Here is a 4853-nt window from a genome sequence, read left to right on the forward strand (position 1 = left end):
ATGACATTGATGGATGCACCTAAGTCTAGCATGGCATGCTCGATTCATTTATTGCCATTCACACAAGGTAAGGTGAACATACCTAGATCAACACATTTTTCTGGCAAGGTCCTCTTGATGACAACTGAAACGTTTTCTCCAACCCTTACCTTCTCATCGATTCGCAACCTCCTCTTGTTAGTGCATAATTCCTTTAGAAACTTTGCATATCTTGGGATCTGTTTTATAGCATCTAACAAGGGGATTTTGATTTCCACCTTCCTAAAGGTTTCTAATGCCTCTTGAATTGTCCAATTCGGAGTTTGGAATTGAGAATTATGCCCAGATTACTGACTGTTGCCGAAACTGTGCAAAATCATCTGAATTGCCCTGTTTTCTCCCAATTGCCTTTTTTTTGCCCTGAATCGAAATACAAGAGTAATGAATCCATTTAAGTGCTAAATAAGTATAAAAGAGTGAATATTAGGGGATAAAAATAGGGTACTTTTTTATCTCATCAATTAGCAATGGGAAGTTTGATTTAAGCCATGTTAATGTACTAGGCCAGGCGTCACCCATGTTGGTGTAGTAAGCAAATTTTTTTCAAACCTAGGAAAGAAACAACGGGCAGCTATGAATTTGATACTCAGATTCCTTTAAGGAACATCCAAAGTTTACTTATGTTTTGAAAATGGTAATTTTGTGCTAGATGGCTACATAAATGCAAATATGATTTGGATTCTAGGAAAATCCACATCTAGATATTTGATTACTTTTTCATGTGGGAGCAGTCCTGTGGTAGTCAAAACTTCAGAAGTGGGTTTCCTTGTCCACCATTGAAACTGATTCATTGCCATCACTGAGACAAGCAAAGACTGGTATGGATGAAGAGATCCCAATAGGAATTTGGACTAAAGTAGGAAGAATATGTTTTTCACTCAAACTGTTAGAGTGCCATCCGTGAGTAATAACTCTATTTTCCATTCTAGATAAGTTCAAGCATATTAATATTAGATATCTATAAATCTATGATGCTCTGAGATACCAAGTAAGGGGAACTTAAGAAGATTCAGACTGATGAGATTAGATTAAACATGATGACCAAGATTGTTGTTGTTTAGAAGTTTGCCCTATGTAGAAATAGAGTAGGTTTTGTAGAGCCCTCATGAGTTGGGAGGGGGGAGTTTAGTTGGGTTTTCCCTCATCATAATGAGGATGAGTTTTCCATTTGTAGCCTTATGGGATCCATGACTTCACAACCTTGCGAATGGTAGTCCCATAGTCTTGTGGGATCTGTAACCTTGCAACGGCATGGGATGATGGTGTTGCAACTTTTTGGATTCATTGCCTCTTAGTCTTGCTAATCGTTTTGATCATAGTTACTTTTATGGGCCCTTGGATGATCATTCTAACATTTCCACTTTATCTTTCTTCGAACCTCAACCTAGCATAGAATTTGGTCTCACGATTTTCTCTCTGACCTCACAAGCTAGATTCACCCTCCTAACCTTGTGTTCTTATTTGGGCCTCATTGATGGTGTCCTCACAACCTCACATCTCTTGGTATTCAGTAGGCTCGCGACTATATGTTGAGATAATTAATTGATTTGGGTATCTTCAAAGATTGAAGTTTTGGAAGTTGAATCATTGTCCTATTCTATTTATTTGTGTATATTATTTACATAGAATAGCGGTGTGCGTGAACAAGATTGTATTAGCCATAATAATTAGTGTGATGTGTGAACAACAAGGTCATCCTCTATAACATGGATGCAAAGCTCATCTTCTTGTCATTATTATCCTTTGATAGAGTCCAAAAAGATTGTAATCCACCTATTTTAAAGAGATAGTGGAATTTTTCTAGACTAGTGTCCTGTGCTTTTTACCATTAAGTTTTTAGAAGAGTTTTCCACGTTAAAAATCCTCCGTGTGTGCTCACTTTCTTGTACATTATTGTTTTGTTTTTTTTCTTATCTAATAGCTTTAACTTTTATTTTAAACGGTTATCGGAGCCTATTTGAGTAAGTGGTCTAATGTTCAATCCTTTTCACCCCACTATATTTAATTAAATTTCAGTATAAGGTGTGGATTGGACTCCCCTTGTTCATGCTTCATGCCTCAAACCCAATAGATTTTCACATGATGGGTTGTGTTAGAGAATTAAAACCTAATTTGAGACATCACCTTATAGCTTAAGCTTTCAGGTTGAATCGGCTCTTAATGGGCCCAACATACTAAATGATCCTTGGGTCCAGCCATCTTATGAAGGCCCAAGGACTGTGGGCAGATGTAAGATTAGCCCATCAGGTATAATCCTCAATGGTCTTACACTTAACCTCTTAGCCCATAATTACTAAACACTGCCCGACAAGAGAGGACCTCTCCCTCGGCTGCAAGGTATAATGTTGCACTCTCTACTCACATGGATTTTGGGAATTAAAACCTATTGCAAACATTTTGAAACCATAATATATATATGTATATCTCTATATAAATATATTTTGTAAAACAAAATTTCAACGGCTGAAATCAACTATCGGCAGTTTAGGTTTCAATCAGAGAGAGTGCATCCCCGATCATTCACTTTGTCCGACAAAGGGGCTGATCCTGTCACTATGATCACCCACTCAGATGAATTATTAGACTATCCCAACATACCTAGGTTTTAACCCGATCTAAGGATCCCACTGATTGGCATATCAAAGACAGGCCAATCTGGCATCTAGTGCAGTATCATAATCGAGTCTATGGGTCAGGTGTAACATTCCAGTTTTTCCCATCTATCTCCAAGATAGAAGGCAATACTGGAATTTTGGTCCAGTTCAGGGTTTCAAAAAGCCCACACTGCATGTACCTCAGGTCTCACCCTGGCAGCTGAGACAAGCCACCCCAACCAGCTTGGCAGTACATCAGTTTCAGCCTTGACAAGATAAATCTCCTCATATCTATCCAAAGACTGTAAAGATTCTGAACTAACACGATTCTCATATGTGTCCAGTTTAAGCGTATTACACAGAAACACACCATAATAACATAAATCAAATATGTACTTTATTCATTTTCAGTAAATGTCATAATGTACATCATGCTGATTGGAGCTAAGGGCATACACTGTCTAACACCTAATAAAGCAAGTTTATGATCACAAAGTTCATATGTGTTACGATCTCCTGATCAGTCCCCATGATGATCAACTTGTCATGAATCACTAGAAGCAGGGGTTGAAGCGACATTCCATCCTGGTTGTTAGTGAAAAAAATGCAGATAGGAGCCAAGCCATAACGCCTTTCAACTTGGTCATTGTCCCAGTTGATGAGAGAGCATTTAAGAACAAAGTAGCTCGTTAGTAGAGACATGACACGGTCAAGCATGGTTGCTGCATTTGGGTTTTCAATGTGAAGGTGCAAGGCAATCTCTGAAGTTGAGAGGTACACATCAAGGCCAGCTCTAGATATGATCTCGAACACATCTTGTTCTATAGTGACTTTCAAGGCCCTAGGAAGCACTAACGCACTTGCAAATTGCATGGCCGCTGATGTGTGGCTCATTGTGACACTAGCAAGTGCACTAGCCGTTCAAGTAATAAAGTAGTGAGTGAAGTATAGTTCCCACGAGGATTTAGGAAACAATTACCAATACTAAATTGAACATTTCTTATCTGATCAACAAATAAATCAAAACTCTAATGAAAGCTAAGAAATCCTAAATTAAAATCTATCTAAATCATTGGTCCAATTGCCTTCAATTCAGGTTAGAAGAGTAAGCAGTAAATGTCAATCTCAGAATTCAGCAATCTATCAATTTGGATCATTCGAATGAATCATGATTGAGCCTTGGTTTGGTGAAACCCCAAGGTCATGAACAGCCTCTCTCAAGTGCATGTTTATCCTATGCATGAGTGACGGTTCTGCTATCTCTAGCAAGAATCTAATCCTCATGCATGCATTTCTTCAAACACTTCTAAGGCATCAATTCAAATCTGAATTGATCACCAACTGAATTGTGCAAGTTATCTCTAACCTTGCACTCAATTCAGTTCTTGAATAGTAGATCTGAATTCCTAGAGTCTCTCTCAAGCACTCTAGGAATTCCAAGCTGTAGATTAATTCGCCCAATCTGAAAATTGCAGATCTGAATTCTCTTTCAAGCAATTCAGATCTTGCAATCTCAGATCTGAGAATTCAGATCTGAGTTTTGAAGGTTAGTTGGCCGAATTAATCTACAATCACACCCTTATTCAAGAAACTTCAAATACAATGCATGACCATTTGAATGAATCAAAAAGAATTAGATTGCTGAACTGAAATTTTACAAGCTGAAATACATCAAGGAAGAATGGAAACAAGGAGAAAGAAGAAAGAACATATAACTAAGAAACTGAATTCAAATCAAAAGAGAATGAAACTACAAATGATTTATTACAGAAGATCTTTGAATCACAAACTCTCAATTCGAACTCACCTTCTTCTTCTAGCTTGCTTGTCTTGAACTTCCTTCAGCCCTTCTTCTTCTTCTTCCTTGCGCCTAGCCTTCTTCTCTTCTCTTCTCTCAAGGTGGCCGAACCTCTAAGAGTGGGAGAGCCTTCCTCTCAAGCAATTGAACAACTTTCTCCCCTCCTAGAGGCCTCCTTATATAGTTTTTCAAGGGGGCTCTTGCCCCTTCTTGAAGCCTCTAGAATGGGGTGTATTACACCCCTCATGAACCTTCTAGAGTGCTCCCTCCTTCTCTTCAAGAAACTCCTAGAAGTTGCCGCCCCTAGCTCCCTTTGGGCTGCTATTTGGGCTACAACTTAGCTTGCTTTTGAGCTCATGTGGGCTACACTCTAGGCTGTTATTTGGGCTAAAAATGGGCCTTCCTTGCTGGGCCGAATTCTC

The 4853-nt window shown here is 38.7% G+C and overlaps 1 pseudogene; it reads right to left on the minus strand.

Annotated features, from left to right (window-relative positions):
* Window positions 1-3101: 3101 nt before the first annotated feature.
* On the minus strand, window positions 3102-3506 carry LOC148851982 (caffeic acid 3-O-methyltransferase 1 pseudogene; annotated as a pseudogene).
* Window positions 3507-4853: the final 1347 nt, after the last annotated feature.

This window comes from Nelumbo lutea, chromosome 5, assembly GCF_056320005.1.
Source record: "Nelumbo lutea isolate HS-2025 chromosome 5, American lotus-T2T, whole genome shotgun sequence".
NCBI lineage: Eukaryota > Viridiplantae > Streptophyta > Magnoliopsida > Proteales > Nelumbonaceae > Nelumbo > Nelumbo lutea.